This window comes from Sturnus vulgaris, chromosome 3 (assembly GCF_052056855.1).
Source record: "Sturnus vulgaris isolate bStuVul1 chromosome 3, bStuVul1.hap1, whole genome shotgun sequence".
NCBI lineage: Eukaryota > Metazoa > Chordata > Aves > Passeriformes > Sturnidae > Sturnus > Sturnus vulgaris.
This window is the reverse complement of record NC_142245.1, coordinates 79755921-79780997: the sequence shown is the minus strand read 5'-3', so window position 1 is coordinate 79780997 and position 25077 is coordinate 79755921. Positions and strand designations below refer to the sequence as shown.

At 43.0% G+C, this 25077-nt stretch overlaps 1 long non-coding RNA gene across 1 annotated transcript; it reads right to left on the bottom strand.

The window, feature by feature from the left end:
- Positions 1-13627: 13627 nt before the first annotated feature.
- On the bottom strand, positions 13628-23410 carry LOC148224437 (uncharacterized). Its single transcript, XR_015802610.1, has 3 exons — positions 23268-23410; positions 22588-22858; positions 13628-15832 (listed from the first exon to the last, which is right to left on the bottom strand). It is a non-coding gene; the product is annotated as an uncharacterized LOC148224437 (long non-coding RNA).
- Positions 23411-25077: the final 1667 nt, after the last annotated feature.

The window sequence follows — 25077 nt, the reverse complement described above, 5'->3', positions numbered from 1 at the left end:
AGCACTGGGGAGCGCCGAGGAGGCGGTGCCGGTGAGGGGAAGGAGGAGGTGGGAGACTTCTCCCCCCGGCTGCCTCCCCTTCTTCGCTTCCCTCCCCTCGGCGCCTCCTCTCCGACCACCGCCGCCCTCGCTCGCCCGGCTCAGGCGGCGCGCCGGGCTCCGCCGCCCTGCCGCCGCCGCCGCTCCATGTGCCGCCCGCCCGCCCCCTCCTCCGCCGCCTCCGCCCGCCGCCGCCTCGGCGCGGGGAGGCAGCGCGGGAGCCGCCGGGCGCCCGGCGTGGCTCCGGCACACGCCGCCGCTGCGTCCCCCCCGCCTTCCGCCCCGCTCCGGTCCCATTTATGAAGCCCGGCGCCCATCACGTGTCAGTGTGTGCCTTTTGTCCCGGCCCTGGCAGCACCGGGGCGGACAGGCGGCGCTGGCCAAACTTCGCCCCGGGGGAGGGACACGGGAACACCGGGAGACACGGCAGGGGCGGGCTGCGGAGAGCGGGTCCGTGTCGGGCCGTGCCCCAGCCCGCGCCCCGCCGGCCGTGGGCGCTGCCCGGCGGCGAGCCCCGTCGTGCCGGCTCTCCGCGGCCCCGGCCGGCCGCTGGGGATCGGGGCCGGGGGAGGCGGCGCGCCGGCCCCCAGCCAATGTGGAAGGCAGCGCCTCCTCCGGCCCGGGGGGGCGGACGGCGCATCCCCGCCGAGGGGACCCGGCCCGGCCCCGCCACCGGCTCGCACCGCACGGGGACGGCGGGGACCGGCTCCGCTCTCGCCCCGGCGCCTCGGGGTTAGCGCTCCCGGGGGGCTGCGGAGGTTGGCGGCTGTGGCTGCCTTCGTGGGGCGTCCTTGCCCCGTCCCAGTATTTCTTGTGGAACACTAGGGGTTTGACATAGTTTATTTCCCGTTTTCTCAGTATCCCTGAGTCCCGCCTTCGGCGTTTTCGGTCTTGTACGACAGCCGTCATGGCAGCCCTCAGAAGTGCTGGGGATTCCCTCTTCTCTGAGGAGTGAAATGGCTCCAAAGGTGGACAGACATTGGGCATAGCTGGAACGCTGAGCTTTATTCAACAGCCAGTTCCTAAACACTGTAATATCCAGCTGGCTTTGATCGTGTGTTTCTGCCTCTGCAGTGTCATACATATGTATTTGTGTTCACACGAATTAATACTGAAGCATGATAAATATTTATCATTTGACACAGTGTCTGAAGACATTAACTGGTCCATCTACCATTTACCTGAACTGGTACACCCACACGTGGGGGAGGAATATGTGATTTTCCTTGTTTATCAGGTTAAAAAAACACTCAGCTCTTCACAAGTGACGGCTAAAGGTTGTGGTGGCTGTATTTTAGGGGTGTCCAACTCAAGATGTGCCTGCAGTCATGCAGTGACTCTTCCTCCTGAAGACTTCTCAGGCTGGGCCCCCAAGGTCTGAGGCAACCAAAATCTCCATGCTCCATCCACCAAAGTGCATCTGCCAAGGAGCACTGCCTCATTCTCACAATCCAATGTTTTCCCTGCATCGAGTCCCAGAGCGAGTCTGCAAGATCATAATTACTGACTATAATTTTTCAGCCGCTGGCTCTTTCTGATGGTAATCGTTAAATTAACAAGAAAGGAGATAATTTCAAATGGCACTCCCTGTGAGAAAAGTGGAAGGGGAAATAAAAGGCCAACTCATTTGTGCCCAGCTTGAGTTTCTGGTATTAGTCCGTCTGTTTGGTCATTTGGAAGTGGTGGAATGTAAAAAGAACTTTACTTAGGAATGTGTTAAATAAATGAGATTTTTCTTTAGCTGTGCATTTCAGAAAGTACTGACTTTTCAGAGGACTGTTTCTTTAATTGTTTGAGAGTGTTGAGTACTTTTGCTTTCAATGTGAACCTACCAAGTTAAACTTCTCTTCCATGTTTGTGGAGGGATACATCCCCTTTATAAGTCACATCAAGTGGACATTACCAGACCAAAATCAGACCACTGAGGGAATTTAAGGGCATGTGTTACTGTTCATCCTACCTCCACATCCTTGGCTTGCTAAAGATTCCCATCCTGAACTGAGCATTACTCCAGTCTCGGGATAATCCTTCTTTCCATCACTTCTAAACTTGGATGGTAGAGAAGGACATTGCAGGGTTGAACACATAGCCATGACCGCATACTGGGAGCTTTTTCCCTCTTACAATCCCACACAGTTGCTGCTGCCTGTTCATTCTACAAGTTCAACAGGAGACAAGATGTATGGGTAGCCAGAAGTAATTCAAGCAGCAGTTCTCAACCTTCATAACCATGGGGTGCCCTGGGACCCCAAAAGCCTTGCACACCCCTCTTCCAGGATCTTGCTTGCAATTTAGCAATTTGCAAAGGGAAGGTTGTTGCAATCCTGTGACACCTGTTCACAGTGGAGCTGGTTTTAAAACCTTTTAAAAAATGGTTTTCCCCCGGAAAATGCAACCTTGTCAAAACTTAAATGCTTTGTAAACTTGTGTTGGTTGCACTGAAAATGTAATTTTAAAAAGAGTAAGTGGTGGAGAGATGTTCCAACTGTGTTGGAATGTCTCATGACATTTCCAAGCTACATGTTTCAATTTCTTCCTTCAAAATGAGTTTTGGTTTCAAAATATTTCCTTTTTATTATATATTGCAAAATAATACAAAAATTTGGGAAGCTGAGTCACTTATTACCACCAACCTGAAATTAAGGTTCTTGACAGCCTTCTCGAGGTAAGAATTCTGCTAGTCTGATTTGGAGCAAAATTTTAAACTGCAAACACGTAGTGAAACTGGAATTTTGCTGTCCTCTCAACCACATGATGGAATTCTAGAACACAGCTGCCTTTTAAAGTGCATGATTGACCACCCCAGGTACTATTTTCTCCTGATTTGGCCTGTTATAAAGTTGATTTTCTTCCTAGTAGCTGGTACACTGCTGTGTTTTGGATTTAGTATGAGAATTGTGTTGATAACACACTGATGTTTTAGTTGTTTCTATGCAGTGTTTACACTAAGACAAGGATTTTTTGGCTTCTCACCTGTATGTAGACTGAGGGCAAAAGAAGCTGGGAGGACATGGAGCCAAGACAACTGACCTGAACTGGCCAAAGAGATACTCCATACTGTATGATGTCATGCTCATTTTGTAAACCTGGAGGAAAGCTGCCTGGGGGTTACTGCTCAGAGACTGGCTGGGCATCAGTCAGCAGGTGGTCAGCAATTGCATTGTGTATCACTGGTTTTGTGTACTCTAATTGTATTGTCATTATTACTGCTGTTATTATTATGCATCACTTATTTTGTAAACCCATTTCCCCCCCTTCCTTTTCTGTCCTATTAAACTGTCTGAAGCTCAACCCATGAATTTTGCTTTTTTTCCCCAACTCTCTTCCCCATCCCTCTGGGAGCAGGGAGTAAGTGAGCAGCTGTGTGGTGCTTAGTTGCTGGCTGGGGTTAAACCACGACATATTGCAACTGGGATTTCCTTCAGTTCTTATTTCAGGAAAAAGAGGCAAGGGGGTAACAGATGAGATAATCCAGCTGATCCTATGCTCTTTCTAAATTGCAAATTCTTGCCTTCTCAGTCAGATTTTTTTTCCAAATACTTTGATTTTATATTTTTATGAAAAATTAACTTTGCCACTTCAGGAATGTTGTCCTTCATGCATTAAGCATTTTATTTCTCTATTTAGGTTGATCAGAGGTGATGATTTACTTTGAAAAATCTGTACAACAATCAAGTTAGATGCTTTGGTTATCTCAGAAAGATCACTTGCTTCCTAGTTTTGTACACCCTGCAGCACCACGACTGCTTTCAGGATTTCTCCATAATTTCTTGTCAAGAGTGTTTCCTCCTGCTGCCTCATATAAACTCAAGAGGTCTTGCTCACTTTTCTTTCTTCACCCATAGGTAGAGCCAACTATCAAACAAGACATAAACGATGCACTTGGAAGTGTGCTCATGGAAGAATCCAGTACATTAGTTTTTAACACTTATCCCACAGGCAGATGGCTTTTCACAAGGTTTATGTGGCAGTTTCGTAAATCATTTTCAAACAAGAGAGAAGATTTCTTCTTATGTCCAGTTTTTAATTTAGAAGACTGTCTGCTTATACCAAGGGCTCATCTTTATCTATCCATTTTAGGGGACTTTTCTGCTATGACAGCAATGAGCACCATGGGTGCACAAAATCCTTTCCACCACTTCCCAGGCATACAGTCTTTGAAGAAAGTTGAGGAGGATCTTCACTATGAGTACAATTCTGCCCCTGCACACCTTGAGGACCACAACAGAAATTCTTTTGGGTAAGGAGAACAAAAGTTTGAAAAGCAAGACCTTAAACATTGGCCGTTTCCTGTGGTAGCCTTCTCTCCCTAAACCACAGAGCCTGAGGAACCGACAAGTTCAGGTGCTGCTGCAACACACACAAGTACTCCTAAAGCAACATGATTTTTCAGCTTTTCTACATTTTCTCTGCAAGTTGTTAAGTAAGCAAGGTCAGTTTGGGACCCACCAAATCCTGGTTCTCCTCCTTACTTGTTATGTGATGTTGGCCCCTTTTTTTCCCCTACTGTGGAACACTCGCACTTTTCACTGAGTTCAGGAAGAGCAACATGAGCTCAGCCCCTCGGGACGTACTGCTGTTTGTCTTTCTGCACAGTTGCTGCCCCCCTCTGAAATGAGGATAATAATATCTTTTTTCTTCCTTCACTCTTAGGCTTTTCTGTTTAAACTATAAGGTCATCGAAGTGAGAACTGTCTCTTACTAGTGGTTTGTGAGCACCTATCACAACAAAGTCATAATCCTGTCTGTGACCTGCAGGCACTAACACATTGCAAATAATAACAATAAAAACCCAATCAGAAATTTCATTGTCCAGGAGCAGCTTTACTGCCATCCAGCAAATAAAAAAAAAAAAACAGTCCAGGAAATGACAGAGCCCATGAAAGTGAGTGGGTTACCCGGGGCCTTTGTTAATTGTCCAGCTCCATATTTAGTCAAATGTTGATCTTTTTTGAAAGGGTTGAGCTGCCAGGGGACCGTCACTGTTTGTATCACTGATGAGGCATGGCAGTGTCCTTGTTATGGGCTGTCCCCACAGCACACTTCATCCGGTTGCTTGTATAGTACAGTAGCCCTGCTCCTTCCCCAAATCTGATCTTGGCTTTTTGACTTTGCCAGCTGCTGAGTGTGAGAGATGTGCTGCTGTTTTGTAAAGCAGGTGTCCATCAGCTAGGAACAGACCAAGACCAGCACCTCATCTCACACAAAAGACCCACGAATAGCTCTCATACAGTAATCACTTTGTGTCACTACTGCCCTGAACCAAATCAAAACCAGTGATGCAGGCATTCAAGTCTCTCTATCTCATCATTAACTATCCCCTGAAGCTATCCAGTTCCCCAAATATTATTCTTTTCAGCTTCTTTCTTTGTCCTTTTGAATTGGAGTTGAGTAACAATGAACCAATTGAGCTGCTTTTCTATGTAATTTAGGTTATGAACTCCACAAATTAAGGAAAGAAACATGTAACACAGTTAAGAATGCCTGGTTTTAAAAAATTCTCCGTTTACTGCTGACAGGTGTTGGTAGCCAAAGCAGTCATAATGCAATTGAGCTTAATCTTCTGCTCTATTGATATTTTGTGATGTTTTGCCTTTTCTGTTGAAGGTGGCACTGCAGAGTACTAACAAGGTTTTTTCTTTTGCTCTAATGGCAGTGATACTGCGCTGTGTCACACTCCTTCCACCAACTCCTGACAAAGACAATAGAAGAGCCAGAAGATTGGTGAGCACTTGCTAGGAGAAACCTCTGTTTTAAAACACAGGCTTTCCCAGATTCAGAGGCGTGGAGTTGCTGATCTGACATCTGTCGCCTGTCACACATTTGCTGATGCCTGGGGAAGGAGCCTTAGAAATGTTCCTTTGGGCTGAAGTCCACTGAGCCCTCCTCCTTTTTTTTTTGTCTCTGTCTGATGCTCTAATCTCGGCTCCAGCAGACAGAAGCTTGCTGTGCTGAGTGTGAGGCCATGGCATGGTGCTCCCGTTTGCATGGAGCAGCACATTTTGGCTCAGCAGCTCTAACTGGATCTGTGTTCGGAACCATTCAGCACCGCCTGCTCTGCTCCCTGTGGCATGGTATTGACTCGCTCTTCATTGCAGGTCTCTGCAGCAAATGGCAGAAATCTCACGAGCTTTTTAAAGATCATGATTTTGGAGTCTCTCTCTCTCTGCAGAGTTTGAATCTGTGTCTGCAGCTCTAGGTAGTCATTCATGAGCTGCTCCACTAATAGTGCACAGAGCTTCGAGTGCCTTCTGTGGCATTTTTGCAATGTTCCTTCAGAACTAAAAGCTGGCTGAGTCACGTGAGTTTATTTTCTCTCCACTATCTGAAAATTACAAAATGCTGATACAGGTGGAAAAAAGGAGGCTGTTTAGAAGGAGAGTGAGTATACTGTGTGAGAGAGGATGGGCTTCTTTGACCTTGGGGATGGTACTTTTGAACGTTTGCATTGTATTTTTCTAACACAAAGGAAATCACTGCTCTGTTCCTAAGTGATCTTTCCATACAGAGAAACACCCTTATTAGTGTTTTTCTAAATCTTCTCACCTTTTTTCATTAAATCATACTCCTTACAGTTACAGTTCACCTGCATAGAGCGTTATGAGCTGACTGAAAATAATTTTCCTTTGTTAATGCTTTTTTAATCATTGAGCAATAGAGCAGTAATGAGGACACAAATCATCCTTTCATTATAAATATGTATAGCAAAGTGTAAAAAAGAGTGTGTTCCTAAAACAAATAAATAAACAAAACTGTGTGGTGAAGGGAAGGAATTGAGAAAAACAAGATGACAAAGCTTTTTCCTGATGCTCTACCTTTTCTATTGCACAGGCATCAAAGTCAGGAAAGTCTCCACGTGATGTTGGGTACTCTGAATGCTGCGTTTAATGGAAACAGACATAGGATTGTATCTGCAACTTCTGTGCCATGCAAATCAATATCACTCATCAGTATGGCAAAAGAAACCAACAAATAAACAAACAAAACCTAACTAAAAACACAACCTAAGATGACTCTAAAATAGATTGGTTCTTTCATGGAAATATACAGATTTGTTTTCTCTCTTGACTTTTGTTCACATTTTCCTTGTTCCTGCTAGATATGAAAACAACCCATTATGTCATTTTTAAAATAGGGACAGTATATATCAGTCTGTATGGCATAGATGTTCGGTTCCAGCAATGAGAAACAAATACAAGTTTGGATGAGAACTGTGCATTTTCTAGCTCAAGTTTGTTCGAGATGTAGCTGTGTGGAGGAGGCACTTTTTCTGTGTATGTGTTTGTACAGCACTTAATAAAATGAGGCCATTATTGGAGGGTGAGGGAGAGAGCTCAGTTGCTATTGTAAAGACTATAAACCTCAGCTAGGATAAAATGTACTCATGACCTACTTCCTCATCCCTCCCCACAGGTTGCAGAGGATTGTGGCAGAGCTCTTCCCTGTTGTAGCACTCTGCTCAGCTGTACTTAAGGGTCCCCTTCCTTCCCCAGGCTGGATCTTCACATCAGTTTGTTCTGCACAGGGAAGCATAGTGAGTCTGGAAAAACCACTTACCCTGTGTTTCATGAGAAACATGTAGTCACTCCGAAAGAGAAATACAAACTTCTCTTTCTTCTTCCAGTGACAGTCCTCAGGATGTATCACAGTCTGTTCCTCAAGAGACAGTCTGGCTATTTCTTTCGCCTCTGCCAGCTTTTTCATGCCTTTTCTACAAATATTTCAATAATTGTGGCTACAGTTGTTCATATGGTCAAAGACTGCTGATGCTATCCCTTCCTGTTCCACAAATTTATTGTAGTGTCATACAGTATTCAGCATAAAATGTATAGTTGCATGCTTGTTTTTACTAATAAAACACTTTGTTCACAGAAAGGCTGCCAGGCCGGTCAGGTTTTGTTACTTCAGAATATTCACTTGAAATCTTGTGGCACCTGTGTGACACAGAGGTCACTAGCACCTCGAGCTCTGTAAAGCAGGAGGGTTGCATGTGTGTGCTTTACAACTGCTTGTTTAAACAATAAAACCCAAATCATAAAGCTCAAGACCATTCAACATTGTCTCTACTAGGACAAGGGGAGACTGAACACCATTAACTGTTCATTTCACAGCCCTATAATGTTCCTGGATCCACGGAATAATATATTCACATCCACGGCAGCGAGATTCTGAACACAGATCAGCCTGGGATCAATCCGTGCAGCTCACCTTGCAGGCTCAACTCAAGGAATAAAATGGGACAAACAGTTGGTGGGATGGGGTTTCTTTCAAAGAAATTCTTCTGTAACTGTGTTTTGGCACCACCTATCTTGCAGCCCTGTTGAGAAAAGTTAGATTTTCTCATATCATTTTGAGGTTGAGAAGTGGGGGTTGAATAATGTTCCTGCCACAGGTTGTGTTCCTGTAGTAATTTCAGAAATCCAATGTGTGTGTAAGACAGGTTCATTTTCCATCCTGGAATGGGTTTCTCTGCTGTGTAATGATTCTCCAGCTGCTTTTTAAGGTATGTATTTTTGATTGTGCTTATGAGGTGATTGCTGAAGAAGTAATACATCAAAGCACAAAAATAGGGATGTTACCTGCCTCTTAATATCTGCCTCTTTGCTCCAGTGTGCTTCAGGTGCCATGACAGCTAAAGCAGCACATGGTTGCCTGGAGCGAAGATACTTCAGCAATAGTTTTAAACAGAAAGAGGGCAGGTTTACATTAAATTTTAGGAAGACATTCATCATTGTGAGGACAGTGAGTCACTGGCACAGGTTGCCCAAAGAAGCTGTGGAGTTCCCCCATCCCTGGAAGTGTTCCAAGATCAGGCTGAATGGGGCTTTGAGCAACCTTGTCTAGTGGGAGGTGTCCCTGTCCATGGTGAGCGGGTTGGAACTAGAAGGTCCCTTTCAATCCAAACCATTCTGTGCATTCACATTATTCACATTAAGTGTTTTTTTAAGAAAACACTTAAAAAAATTAAGGAACAGACAATATGTTTTATCAAAAGGATACTCAACAGCATGATGTATCCCTAAGAGAGCGAGAAGTCAAGTCTCTGTCTTGGGAGTATCCTCTGTGGCTGGCTAGGGAAAGCTGACTTCTGAACTCCAGCCTGGGAAGGAGATTTAGAAATGAAATGTGTTTTTTTTTATAACTACCAAATATTTGGATTCACAGTTCATATTGCAAAATCCTAGAAAACAATAGTGTCATTTAAGGACTAAGATATGGACTGAACTATTTTATTACCCATGATCCAATTCCCTGTTCCTGTTTCTGAGATCTGAGCTTTTCTTCTGCTGGTCTGTATTGGCTCTAGCTCAAAGAGTCATATAACTGACTGAGTCAATAGCAGAGCTTTCAGCACCAGCACCCAGAGCCATCTTGGATAAATGGAGTCAGGGATAAATTCTTCAATTTCTCGCCTTTCCTCAGCGATTTATAGGAGCTATTTTTATTAAAACCTTCTTGGGTTCTTCTCCTGCAGCAGCTGGGAGACCATGTGATGAGCATTTTCTATTAAACCATAGACAAAAGAGTCACAAGTGCTTTGTTTACTTCAGAGTTGGGTTTCCTTTGTTTCTGCAATGTTTGTTTCCTTTAGGGTGACCAAGAATACTAGAATGCGACAGAAAAGCCCTGACAGATGCTGCAGCAGCAGAATTTCTCTGTTCAGATGGTATTTTTAGATGAAAAGGTGTGAGACATATTTAGCTTGTTTGTCAGGAAATTGTTTATTGGTTAACTCTTTTTTAGAGCAAGAGATACCATCTGTTTTAGCCCCTCAGGTTGTTTAGGAGGCTGTCCTGTGAGACCACACTTAGCTATTGCACTGAGTAAGAAATGAAATAGTATGGCAATAGCAGGTACTACTCAGTCACCACAAACTAGGAGATGTCTTCTCTCATTAGCAGTGGTACATTTGTGGTTAAGTTATTCACAACTGGAGAGTGACAAAAGACATAAAGCTCTCTCACCTATTCACATTGTTTAAACTGTGAAAGAGTTTTGCCTGCATGCTTCCTAAGTCAGTTTTCTGCTGATTTCAGTGTAATTGGATGACCTTAAAAAAGGAATTTCTATAGCAAGGGTTGCAGAATCAAATTCTGTTGTGCCTGATTTTTGTCCTATATGCAAGTCTGTGTAACTGTGCCTTCTGTTTGCTTTGTACTGTCCCCCCCCAACACACACACACCTTCACCCCTTTGGAATGGGTATTACTATGGAAACAATTGTGTCCTTGCTATTGTTAAAGGCAGCTGAGTGACATCCAGAAATCCCATATACCCACAGAAAATTGTAATAGTAAATCATCTGACCAGCTATTCTTAGCCATTCTTTTCCTCATGTAAGAGAAGGATGATATATAAAGGGAGATTATATGAAGGAGCTTTTTTTCACTCGTACGAATTTATGACCGCTCAGCTGAAGCATAGGAGTAAAGGTAAAAAACCCAAGGCATTTCATGAGTAGCAGAATTAATGAAGCCTAGTTCCCTATGGATCTGTATAGCCTGTGGTTGGATTCTCTGATGACTAATACAGTGCTCACCATCTGATCACATAGTTTCTTTTAGCAGTGACATTCAGAATGCCTTTGTGCCATGTGGATCCTCAGGTATCTAATAACAATTGAGTTCAAATTGCAGCTTTTTGTCAATGAGGGTACTGACAATGGCCTCTCTCATCTGCCCACAAAATGGTTTTCATCAAACTTGTAGAAATCTATGGGCGATTGCTGTACTCCATCATACTTGCTTGAAACAAACTATCAGGTCCAAAAAGTGTCAGTGGGGAACAGACATAAAGACATTGAATATGTGATCTTGTGACCCTCTTTTTCATGGGGAATCAGCCTAAAATTTCGCTAGGTTATTCAGTCTACCAGGTGGGTAATCCTTCTCTGTTTTATTAGATGACATAAAGATTTTTCAGTCTTTTTAAACAAATGGTTTTAAAAAGGCATAGTTGGAGTGAGGGAATTCACATGAAATATTAGATTTGGTTTTTTTTGTGTGTGTGGGTTTTTTGGTTTTTGGTTTTTTTTCACAGTGAAGATGGTGAACCTGTGGAACAGGCTTTGCAGAGAGCATGTGGATATTCCCAAGTTGCCCAGGGAAAGCCCAGACCTACTTTCTGTAACATCTGCTTTGAATGGGGACTGAACCAGACGACCTTCAGAGATCCATTCCTGTCTAGAGTTTCTGTGAGTCTATATAACTTGCTACTTTAGATTTCTTTTCTGTAGGCCTTTGTTCCCCAGGAAGAACCACAGTCAAGGTCAAATTCTCCAGGAACATGATGTTTTGATAAACACATGCATGCTGGCAAGGGCAAACTCTCCATGGAAGGGTTCAGATTTTTACTGTCTGAGACAAACTAGAGTTGTTCCATTGAATCTTCAGTATTTTCTCAATATCAGTTTTCTCATTGTTTTATTTAAACTGGGTGTAAAGTCACTGTGAAGCTTCATATTATATAAAAAAATCCCTCCTTTTGACATCTCCCTCTCTGAGAAACCAGAGAATGCAATGCAGAATGACCACTGGAGCAACATCTCTTGCAGAAAATAGTTACTGATTTTATTGCATAATTTTGGATAGTGTGCCCTGGAAAACTTGGCTGAAGTTTTACTTTTATGAAACACAACATTTTATAGTGTGATTGCCGGTCCCAAGTGTAATCAATCTGTCCATTGAGTTGGCAGTGTTCAGAAGCAGATGAAAGTCTCTTCGGATCTGAAGATTGCAAACTTTGCAGAGCCCTATATTGAGAATATTGGACACAGGAGTTTAAAAAAAAGTACTCACAAATCCATCAAAAATTTCTTTTTCTCCTTTTTTTTTTTTCTTTCCATTGATAGCAGTGCAGTGGGAGATGGTGAAATAGTACATTAGTAATGAGCCACAAAAAAAAAAGGTTTTGCTCACCATGTGATAACACACAGGGGCCCATGGCAGGGTTGGAGAGAGCACACTGGCAAGCAACAGCCCTTGAAATACAGGGTTTAGGAGCTCAGACCAAAGGCAACAGGTGGATACAACAAACAGCCAAAGGCAGCTCAAGGTATCAATGGGGCGATTATGAACAGCACGGCAAGCAGCTGTCACAGCACACCAGCTGCCTCACCACCCGACAGCTCAAACTGAAGAAAGGCAGGAAAGAAAAGGAGCCACTAACAAGTGATCACCCTCCCTGAGCCTCACTGGCAAAGACAAGTCGAAATGGAGGTGCTGCATCGTTGTTTTTTGGTTACTCATGTCCTTTTTCACCCCTACCCACTTGCCCGTGGATGTTGTACCCTCATTTGCCTGTCATCTCTTCTATTTAGAGGCTAGGCTGTTACATGTGAAGGGCATGAAGCAAAACTTTCCTTACCTCATCAGGAAGGAAGGGGAGATTTTAGATATTGGGAGATGGGGGAAGGGACACAACACATTAAGAGTAGAAATAGGGGAGTAGTTTATTTCTGTAGCACAGCCTGAAACTATGTGAGCATTTGCAGAGATGAGGTTGGTAAGGATTTGGGGGTCTGAGAGGAAAGGAAGGAAGAAGAGTGGAATACCGATTTTTTTGGGTACCGAGACACTGCCGTGCACCATAATAATAAAAACTGGTGTGGTTCCTCAGTACAGGCTGAAGCATCCATCTCTCACTTAGGGTCATCACAGCAGCAAACTTGCTCATCATTGTGCTGTTCTTCATAATCACACTTTGGGGGTGGTGGCCACCTCCATATTAAGGGACTCAAATGTAACTGGGTTCTTGTAGGTGCTGTGTGTGGGTTGTCTGGCCTCCCATGGTAGCCTGGAACAGGTTTATAAGTTGGAAAGCTACACTGGCTGTGCTGACTACCTCTCTGCTAAGTTATCCTGGGGCTTGGACACCTCTGGTTAACACTGAAACACCTGCATGCACACACCAAAGTTGTAGTGAGACTCTAGAAAAAAACAACAGATAGAAGTCATAGCAATTACTGCAAGGACACAGCTGTTAGTTGAGAAGCAAGTTGAATTAGTACATGTAGAGCTCTGTGCCTCTGCAATAAATCAACTTCCAGTACCTGAGCTAATGTGCTTAAGCCTGTGTGATGTCCTCATGCTGCATTATTGCCTGCAATGGAGTGCTCTTAAAGGGTGGTGGTCTTTGAGCTGATGTTGCATGTTGAGCATTCTCTGGAATCATGGTATTACTGCACTTTGCAGGAGATAACCTTTTGAGTTTTTATCTGGTGGTGAAACTGTCAAACACGTAAGACAGGATTCAAGCCAAAATGTCCTGTATTTTTCCTGCAGTTTCTCTTGAGGAGATGGATGCAAAACAAAAAGAAAAAAGTGTCAAATTAGTAACATTGACAATCATTGACCAGCACTGCTTCTAGCATGAAAGGTGTCCCTGGCAGGAGGCACCTGAGGGACACCAGCTTTAAGATTAGCTTCAAGCTTAAAATAACTTCAAAAGTATATGCAAAAATACAGCAGATAAACATTTGGTGATTCTGGGGCAGAGGTTAGTTCAGAAAATGAAAGATGAGGAAGATAGAAATATAGTTCTTTAGTGTTGGGGTTTTTAATACTTACGATCCTCATGGGGTTTTTTTGTTTTTGTTTTTTTGGGGTTTTTTTTGTGTGTTGCAGAAATAAGGTAGCAAATCCTCCCACAGTGGCTGTGGCTGAATGAAGGACAAGCCTACCCTTGCAAAGGAGTGTAGTGTGATTTTGTCTGATTTTTATATTGGATCCAGAAGAAATACAGTACATCAATAAAGCACAGAACCAGAATAGTGCACATGGATTTTATTAGGCACAGTGGTGCATATGGGGGCTACTTCATGTGATTGACCCCAACAAGTGTCTTTGCTGGGTAGGAAGAACTCAAGATATCTTCATCATTGTTTTTTTAAGGAGTCTCTGCTGTGAGCTCCAATGTAGACATAGCCAAAACTCTTACATGTGAATAATAATTAACATGTGGCACACATACTGACCAGCAGCAATAGATGATGTTTTCCTGATGTATTTCAAAGTATATGCCCAACACACAATCCATCACACAGAGACATGCATAAATGTGATTTCAGAAGAGGCAAGAGGAGGGAGTGCAGGCTATAAGGGCATTTGCAAATGACTTGCAAATGTCAGCCAGGCCTTATTTGCATTGACTAATTTTCAAATCAGAAATAAATGGGTTTTGATTGGCTAAATTAAAAGACTTACAAAAAGAATATGAGAAAGGTGAAGCATTTGAAAAATGTAATTGCACACAATAAAATCCGTGAACATTACATAAGGATTTACAAATCAGCCTTGAATTATTGGTTAGTGGAGACAAGCATTTTGATTTGTTTCACTGAAACCCTCAGAGAGCTTGAAAATAATTTAAAAAGGATAAAGGTGATCTCAAAACTGATGTTAGAAATGCACCCTCATATTCCAATTTGTAAGGAGCCTTTTAAAAATTATTCCCTGTCCTTGTTATTGTGGAGGAGACAGGAGGAAACTTTTCTTGGAATCCAGGTAGGTTAAACTACAAGCAGAATTTTTACAATTTGAAGGTCATACCCTCAAAATGCCAGTCTTAACAACAGAACTCTTACCAAAACTCCTGCTGCACTCTGAAGGACCTTTGGCTGATGGAGAAAATTCACCCAACTCTGAGGAATTTCTGGTTTGTAGTTATAGGTCCAGATTAACTTCTAATTGACTGAAATAGACACAGTCTCAAAAATTATACTCTCTTGTTAAGTGTTGAGGTTTTAGACTTCGAAACACAGGCTCTTTGTAATAAATTCATAGCTTTTCTTTGCTGCTCCCTTTGTTTTCCTTTTGTGCATATCACATTGAAATCTTCCTCCTTGTAACTGGATGTAATCCCAGTTCCAGCCCATAATAGTAGTGGTCACTGGTGGTGAGCAGTTTTCCAGGGGAATTCATTATCTGAGTCATTTATTATTATGGGTTGAATAAAACAGTCAAAAGTGTATAGAGGGAGAGGGAACAATTCCACAGTGCTGAGGGTTGGGTTGGATGACCAAACGGGTATTTTCTGTCTTGAATTTCTATGCTGATCATGGAAGCACAGAGTCTAATGAGCCAGATATTCAAACATCTTTGGAGCATTTTGGAGCATTTTGGAGAGGAAGAATGGGCATTGGATGCTCAACTTGATGCATCTGAAAGAAAATCAATAGTTTTCCAAAGGCCATAATAGGACAGAAATAGTGCTGGCAGTTCTGGATATTTCTCTGTGAAAATTTGTACCATCCATTATATAAGCAACCAAGTATTTTTTTGCATCAAAGGCTGTAGTGAGCAATTTTAGTTACTCTTCCCTTTAGATCTTAGACTTGCTGTCTTTTCGTGGATGATATTAGCATAGCAGCACTCCAAAGCCCTGTTTTTTTTTAAAGTAACATAATTTCTCACCCAGTGGCTTGCACTCTTTCCTGTATTGCAGAATGCCAAACAAAGGACTTCCAGCATAGAAAATAATCATATATAATATAATGGGAAATATATGGGAAATGAGGAACAACCTTTTTGATGACCCAGCTGCTTTTACCATATCTGACTTCATACAGCATTAAATATCCTGAATGAGGACCAATCTTGAGGAAAGTTCTGCCATATCTGCAGGCTGATGTGATAGTTCAGGACTGGGAGTTTCAAAGCAGGATAACAAGGAAATGTTCCTTTGGGGACCATGTCCAGGGTGTCAAGTGAGTGCAGTTGGGGCTGGGTTTCAACAGGACTGGCTGAGTCATGGGACTGATCCTCTGGTATGTGATTTTGCACATGACAGGAGACCTTAATAAGAGGAGAGGAGAGGACTTAAGAATAAGTTCTTACAATTAGGTATTTTTCTAAAATTTAAGTATTTTAGTAAGAGATTTTTGGTTTGAATTTATTTGATTGCCAATTTTGTAAAATAGCTTTAATTTCAAAATATTACATATTTTACATTATTAATAATGTGTTTTGGTCACTGTTTTGTACTCTCTACAAAGCCAGATCCTAAATCAATTACCAAACCAATTATCTATTACAAATGACCACTTTGCTCTGTTACCAATGGAAAACCAAATATGAATTACCAAACCAATTAGAATACCAATTAAAAATTTCCATTGTAATTACCAGTCACCAGTAAGAATTACCCCAATGGCCATTTGGAACACCAATTACCAATTAAAATACCAATTACCAAAGCAAATATCAGTTACAGTAACACTTAACAATTAGAATACTAATGAATTATTGCATTACCATATCTGATATTGTTTATAATTAAAATAATTGTTATGCTCTATTCATATATAAAAATTAAATTACAAAATTTAAAAAGCTTTCCAAATCAAAACAGAAGGAAAATCTCTCAGCTGATGGCAATTATATTTCCTCACAGACATTGCAGTATGGGAGGTTTAAACCTGGGGGCCATTTATGCTGACAATGAATGGAAAATGTTGGAATTCCCCACAGAATGGATGCTTGAGGTTACCATTTGTAACAGCCAACTCTGTATATGTTGGAAAGCCCCCCCACTCCTAGTGCCAAGGCTTCAGACCTTGGCTTTCCTAGTCCTGAATCCCAGGGGTAGGAGCCCGGGCTGCATGCCATGGGAGATCTGGACAGTTGGGTCACAGCTGTCACAGCTGTCACTCTGCCCATGCCCATGCACACAGAGGTGTGTGTCTTGTCCCCAGCATGAGCAACCCACAGAGAAACACTCGCCCTTCTAGAGAAACAGCTGCTGAAAACACTGCTGCTCACTGCCCTGCTTTCCTGTGCCTGCTCTGGGCTGCAGACCTGCCTCCTGCCAGATTCAGCTGGTTGGAGCTGTATGTGCTTGAGTCCAGAAATCCCCAGTTCCAGGATAACTTTTTTGGATAATTTTGGGATGCTAGCAGTGCCGTCTGTTGTGCTGGTGGAGCAGCCTGACCTGGGGCAGTGGAGCTCAGCAAGGAAGTACGGGTAGGGATGGAGGAGCTGCAGGGCTGAGCCGAGGTGATGCTCCCACACTTTGGTCCCAGGTGTGTGCAGTGCCAGTTGCATAAATCAGAGTAAGGAAATTCTTTTCTCTCACACTGCCCAGCCATGAGAGCAGTCTGACCTGTGGCCATCTCTGATTCTGGCCACTGTCTGGAACAGCGCTATTCAATCCACATCAAAACCTTTCCAGGGCTCCTATTACTGCCTGGCAATGCCAAGAAAAACATGAAACTCCTTGTGCCAGTGCCCTGGCCTGTTTCACTAGAGGAGGTATAAGCTGTGTTAGTTTTTGTTTCAGCACACTTTGGAGCTGCAGTTTAGCACTCCTGTTTCTAGGATAGGCTCAGGGACTGGATGCACAAAGATCTAAAACTAATTGTTTATTTCAGTTTCCATTTCTGACCAGCCTCACATCCAGCAGCATCAATGCAAGGCTACAGCAGCTCCTGTGTTTTTGTGGGGACAGATAAGCTGAGGGACTGCCACATCACACTACATGAATATATAACCTACTCCCCAAGCTATATGAGATCCCAGGCATACACAGACTATTGCTCATTACATAGAATCTGCGAGTCCATATGTTCAAAGGATGATACATTATTCACCCTTGCAGTTACTTTATAATCACATGTGTTTGGCTAGCTGGGGCACATAACTGCTCCTAGTTGTCAGTCAGTGTGTTGGAGGCTTTTCTGAGAAATTCAAGATATTGGGGTTTTACACAGCCGAGATTCTCCCTTGGGATATTTGGTACAAAACATAAGCCTTGGCAGAAGTCTATTGGTGCCCCTGTCTCAGGGGAGCTTCTTGGCAGATGCCAATTACTGACAATTAACCATCCGTGGCAGAGCTTAGGAAATGACAGGCACGTCTGTGTGTCCAGCTCAGGGATTCAGGTGTTAAAGAAGTGTCTGAGTGTGATGTCCCTTTGCATGAGCACAAAGCACAGCAGGGTGTGTGTGGGAGGCGAGGAGTGGCGTGGGATGGGAGGGACCGATATGGTTATGGATTGTGCTTGTGCTCTCTGTGTCCTTGGCTGTATTTTAGCACTCCTGGGGGCAATATGGCATCTCCTCCAGTCTGCCCACAGCATCTCTGCAGAAGCCTTTAGTGCTTGGCACAGGCACCTTCTGGTGGTCTCTACAGCACTTGAACTAAGACACTGCTCCAAGAGGAGGGCAAGGGACTTCTGAAACCCTGTGGCTGTAGCATCTCTGTAAAAAAAGTGAGGAAGGTCAGGAGCAGAGCAGACACCTTGCCTCAAAATCTCACAATGTTTAATAACTCCTAAGAGAAAAGTGTATGAGAAGAGAAAGATTTATTTGGATTGGAAATGAATGTATAGAAAGAAAAGAAGGAAAGGAAAGGAAAGGAAAGGAAAGGAAAGGAAAGGAAAGGAAAGGAAAGGAAAGGAAAGGAAAGGAAAGGAAAGGAAAGGAAAGGAAAGGAAAGGAAAGGAAAGGAAAGGAAAGGAAAGGAAAGGAAAGGAAAGGAAAGGAAAGGAAAGGAAAGGAAAGGAAAGGAAAGGAAAGGAAAGGAAAGGAAAGGAAAGGAAAGGAAAGGAAAGGAAAGGAAAGGAAAGGAAAGGAAAGGAAAGGAAAGGAAAGGAAAGGAAAGGAAAGGAAAGGAAAGGAAAGGAAAGGAAAGGAAAGGAAAGGAAAGGAAAGGAAAGGAAAGGAAAGGAAAGGAAAGGAAAGGAAAGGAATTATCACTGTTCTGCTGCAGTTCTGGCTTTCCAACACATACTTAATCTCTTTCCCAGACACCGCTTAATGAACCTTTGTCTCTTTCCAAAACCAAAAGTGCTATTCTCTTTTTTTGTTGTTGTTTTCGTTTTCTCTTTCAAATTTTCAAATGCTGGGACTCCTGAAGCTCAGCAGAACTTTGATTTTTGCGAGTTCTATTTGCACTATTGCAAGTCAGCTAAGCATTTTTCTGTAAGCAATTGACCAGGAAGAAATACACCATTACCTTTTGCTGCCGTAGTAACTTTCATCCAACACCAGTGACTTACAGGCAATATTATCCACATCTTAATTATTAAAGATAGAGATTAATTGTCTGGTTCAATATCTCATTAGAAATTAAAATCTATCCCAATGCAGTATAAGAGTTTAACTCTTTAGCAGAGTTAAACCAGAGTAGACTTTTTCTGGTTTGCTTAAACTGAGGGATGAATGGTCATATTTTATCTCTGCACCTTCACAGCATGGTCACTTAAAAAAAAGTAGTTTTAGTGCTCTATTATTTCCTCCCTGGTTTATGAAAAGACGGATTTGGGAACTACAGAGCAGCTTCCCAGCTCAATTAAGTGATTCCACAGGATTTTTGATATTTATTCGTCTGCTTCCATTCTCAGTTATTTTAGAAATATTTGAGGAGGTGTAATGGATTCATGCTGTTAATGGATCCATTCTGGTCCGCTCTTTGTTATTGTGTCTTCTTTGTCATATTTGAAACTACATTGCAGCTTAAGTTCTTTCTGAGGTCTGTAATATAGCATCTCTTTTTAATCGGGGAACCAAAAATATGCCTCTTGCCCATCTCTTGTTTGAAGAAATATGGGATTGCCCTCTAGATTTATACACTTCCAGAAGAATTGTCAGACTGAAAAGAAAATACTTTGTTCTTGGAAGGACCACTCTGGAATTACCAATGCAACATAAGTATTTATTATACTATAATGGCTTTGGGGCCAAAGTTTAACTCAGCAACTTCATGAGACCTACTAAAACTGATTGGTAGTGGAACCTTATTACTGTGCTATGAGTAGGGAAAGGTTCAAGTCTGGAAAAGGATGTGGACAAATTCTGGTAACCCAGTACAGGAGTAAGAGCCTGTGGATGCCTCAAATCTTTAGCAGCATTTCTTACACCTATATTCTCGAGAATCTTAAAGTACCTGAGTAACTTACCACAGTTTAGCAACTTAGCCTTTATCACATGCTTAAATCCAGTGACATCCACAAACTGTATTTTCCAGGTGGTTCTTAGCACAACGTAGGGATAGAGATAACAGTGTCATATTATGCTGGCAGTGTGGTGAAGGCACTCACTCTAGCTGTGGCAAACCCAGACTCAGTTTCCTCTCCTGCCTGCAGAAGTTGAAATCTACATTTTCCACCTTCCTGGGGATTACCCTGCTCTTGAATCTTGCCTAAAAAGAGCCTCTTGCAGCAACGATTGACACCTACATATCCATGCTGAGAGAATGTAAAATATAATAAATTTCATATCTGTTTTTGAAGAGTGACCAGTTTTAAGAGGAAGGAGTGGTGATTCAGAGAAAAGGGATTTTTGCTTGGGATCTTCAGCATTCCAAGCACTTGTCATGAGAATAGTGTGCAAGAGAGGAGGCAGGAAGAAGGGTATACCCCAGATGGATTTTATTCAGAGGTGCAGGGAACTCAGCACTTATCTCTGGCTCTGGATAAGACCCCAAGAGCCAAGCACCTCAAAATCCAGCATCAGGATTCATAAATCATCACCAGCCCTAAGCCTTTGCCTGTCTCTAGCAGAGCACACAGCCTTTCAATCAGCACCCAGGTTCCTGCTGGTGCGAGGCTCTGGCTTCCAAGAACCAGCAGAAGTGAAACCATGCCTGGCTCAGTTCCAGCACTGCCAGGAAGGGGCCATCCCTTACATTTGCCTCCCCTGCTCCTAACGCCTGCTTCTCCTCCTGGGTAACTTATTCTGCTTTCCCAGCTACCCAGGAAGGATTTAATAAGCTGAACCTAGAGCAGCTGCCAACAGGGTGAACCTGAGTGAGAATATGGGTCAGCCGAAAAACATGATTATGGAAACACTATTTTAAGGCTTTCCACTAAAATACAAAGGCCATGTAAGAAAGAAAAGGAATCTGCTGGGTCAAGAGCTGTCTGTCCAGCCATGAAATCAAAAAAATCTGTCAGAGCACAGACAGTATCCGGAGCTGACAGGCAAGGTGCCATGTGTGAGTGTTGTGTGTGTGGCCAGTCCTGTGTGGATCTGAGCAGTTCCCAGGAGGTGACAAGAGCTGTCAGCACCTGTGAGCTCCTGCAGAGCTTTGCGGGTTTGGGTGTGGGGTGCCTGGTGCTATAAACGCCCACTAATGGCAGCTGCAATTGAGGAACTGTGAAACGTAGGAGTGACTGTGCCACACATCTGCCCCCTCATTTCACCACAGCCCACCAAGCATCCTGCACCCAGACCTGTGGAGCACAGCAGGATCACAGGCAGGATCCCCAGGATGGGCCCTGTATCAGCAGACTGCTTCTCCCTCTGCCTGCCTTTGCCTTCGTGGCTGATGGCCTTTCAGAACAACAAATGCTGCTAAATTTGTACTAATTTTTTGTGGAGACCCTGCCAAGGTCAACAGGCCTAAAATTTCACACGCATGTGCTACCCTAAAAACATTTAATTTGGTGTTTGTTCTTTTTTTCACGTCTCTATTATCAAGGGGGAAAAATACCACTTTCCAAAAGGAGGGATGCAGCCGTATTAAAATCCCAGCTGGGTGAACTGCTCACAACAGATCCAGCAGATGCGGGCGTGCTGATGGCAGGGTTTTGCATGCCAGCTGTGCCCTCTCTTGCCTCTCCATGTCAGCTCTGTCACTGATGGCTGGCAAGGGATGCAGGCCGTCAGGATGCTGTGTGCAGAGTTTGAGACACTCATCTCCAGGCAAGTTTCTGCTGGCTCACGTTGGGTGCCAGGGAGGAGAGGATGACCATACTGCCAATGCTTGTCAGCAGCATGACTGTGTTAACAGAAAACCCAGTCTGCTGAGTTAACTCTTCAGCACCAGGCTGTTGAGCTGGGGTTTTTATCCTCCTGCAGCCTCAGTGTCTCTGCATCTTTCAGCCCAAAAGGGTATTCTTTCTCCTTCTGCCCCAGCACACACTTAGAAAAACCCAGCAGGTTGAAGGAGGATCAAATTCTGGTCTTGTCAACCTTGCAAATGTTCCTTTAGCTTCTCACCACCCACATAGGCTGCATGTATTCAGACACATATGCAAATAAGCAAATGTGGTCATATGTGAGTGCATACACACAGAAAGACATACACTTGCACCTATGTAGGTTTTGCATAGTAAGCATAACAATAAGGTACAAAGGACTTGTATAAAACAAGAAAGTCTTTGAGATCTGTGCAGGGGATTTAAGCCCACCAGCCTGCTTTTTGTTATCTTTTCTCCAAATCTTGTCAGAAATTGTGCTGCCATCTTCATTCCTTTTTTCCCCAAAAAGTCCTGCAGTTACCTGTGGCGTGGACAGATAATTACAAATATTGACTGACTTTAAGGTAGAGAGCAATAAAACATTGCCTAGGGGATAAAATTCCCTGCTCCTCAAGTTGTCATACATTGCCTGAAGGCAAAGAGACAGCAGAAAATACACAATCAAAAGGAACTATTTTTATCCAAAGACAATTTCCTTTTCCACTCCTATCCTCAGAGACAGTTACTGTTTGTAGTTATTACCTGTAGGTCTGATGTGCCCAAAAGCCCAGTCACATCAGGGATACACTGTGCAAGGCACTGTACAAAATATAGTAATGCTCTTGATTTTCTTTTCTCTGAAGATTACCTCCTAAAGGAGACTCCAGGGATGAGGGCAAGCCAAGCCACGAGGTCTTATCCATTGCCAGGAACATCCCGTGAGGAGAAGAGAAAATTCTGCATTTATCTAACACTGCCCTCTCACTCCTCTCCCATGTGGATGAAGAGTCTCTGTAGTTGCGAGATTCTCTGAGGAAGACGAGGTCAGAGTTTTTGGATCCGTCTTAGAAGGGGCAACCTCATCGCTCCCACTGCCACGGTTCTGTGCTCCAACTGCAGGGTGAAGAGCTCAAGGGGACCTGTAGAGATGGCAAAAAAAAAAAAAAAAGTGTTTTCAATCATCAGTGCCTCTTTTTCCCAGCTCTGGTCTCCCCAGACAGCTGATACTTTGCAATCCCACAGAGCTGCTATTTCTTAGCAGCATCTTCTTGCTGCTGGCACCTGCACTTTATGTTCTGAGTCAGACATCCATGCTATATTGGCACACACACTACCACTTTCTATGGCCAATAAAAATGTGTTTGTGCCTGTGTTCTTGGAAATGAGTCCCCATCTCGCCTCGACAGCATTTAGCTTGTGAGTTAGTGCTCAGATGGGAGGTAATTAGGTCCTGCTGGGGGTCTGGGTTTACCGCTAGCTCTGAAACCAAACGAATGCATGACACATAGCTCGTGTTCTCTGTTCCTGAAAGATGGCTCCAGCATTTACCTCTTCTCCCCTTGGAGCAGGTACCACCAGCCTCTGTCTCAGCTGTAGTTAAGGCACCTGGGAGAGCAAGTGAGGAGGATGTTGGCACAGATCTAACATATGTTGTTAGCACAACACACAAGCATATCCCTCAGGCTACTTCACTGCCATTTCTAACCAAGCAGCAAAGTCTTTTATAACAAAACCACCATGCTCGTTCCCTTAGCCAGGCAGAAGTGCATTAGCAAGATTTGCTCTTTCGTCTCCCAATGCAGGTTAAACAGAGACCCTCCCATATGCCTGTGATCCCAGAGTATGGTCTTGGGGATCAGAGAAGTGTGGCAAACATTCACGGACTGCAAACCGTATCAGTGGATGCCCACTGTGAGTGCCCAGATACCTCAGTGGTGAGTTTAAGTAATCTAAGTGCTTGACAGGGAGAGATCACAGTCCAGGCAGCTAAACAATTAAAATCAAATGCAGAGTTATTACTGTGAGCATGTGAGAACATTATCAGGAGTACTGGATACAAAGGAGCACTCTCATACATTTTAATTCCTCTTATACTCATGGTATGTGCCTTTCTGAACTCCCATAATAAATTCTTATTAGTTGATGCTCAATAGGTTGTGCTGCCCTAATGATGCATATTAACATTTTTTAACCTGATTCTGCTTTTGTAATTAGCCCAGCATTTTGAAGCCACTTTTGCCAGTTCTGTCTGATATGTTGATGAAGTAAATCTAAGGGCTTCCAGTATGAACAAAACATTGTTTCAGCTTTGTGTACAGTTACTCTAATTATCATAAAGTATAATTACAAATATTCACATATATATTTGTGCACATTCATGCACATACTCATTTACACATGCATGTGTACATTCCTTAGAGTGAAAGCTGAGGGATAGATAGACAGACACTCGCATATACAGAACCTACTATCTTGAGAAACCCATATTTTTTGAAGTACTGACACTACTGGCCAGATAACGAGCCCATAATCTCCCTCTTTCCCCACTGAAAGAGCAGTGCTGGAGCTCTGACATAAATACACAAAAGCAGGAGTATTTGAAGTTAAAGCTTCCAGTCCCTGGATGTGTGTGGTATATCATACTTTAACCCATAGATTGCTGCGGCATCTAGACATGACTAACAGAATTAAGGTCACAACAGACAGTGAATCTCAGAGGATTTTTGTACCATGCTGAAGACAAAGAAAATTACCGACTTTTAAAAAGCAGAACTTGTGAGGAAAGATGTTTCTGTGTATATGTCAAAGAAAAAGAGATGCCCTTGCTTCTTATCTCCATTCATATGTGCCCAGACATGCACTCACACACATAGACACAGAGATGTGTTTATGCACTGCTAACAGAGAGGATGCACTCTTATTTTAAGTCTACTGTATTTAAATCTGTATTTTTTAGTAGTATAGTGCATGAGTTGAAAAATTTGTTAGCCTATTTTTTAGCCTATTATATTTGTATCTGCAAATTTTACTGCTATTGTGCATGTATTGAAAATGTGTTCTTTAGGGCTATTCACAGCTTTTTCCTCCCAGTCCTGCATTCAGACAATTTCTCCTACTTCTGAAATTTTCCCTATGAGGATACAAGTCTCTACCACTAAATTATTTCTTGTATGGTATATTCCAGCATTATACTTTAGTATCCAATTTGATGTCAGAATATTTAAGAAGCAGGAAGGGATGATGATAAAGGATTGACTCTCCACACCCTAAATCTGTCAGGGAGTTCTCCTGGGAGCAATATAGCCCCATACATTTTGAAATGTAGCATTTCTTATTCATTTCATTCATTTCACCTTTC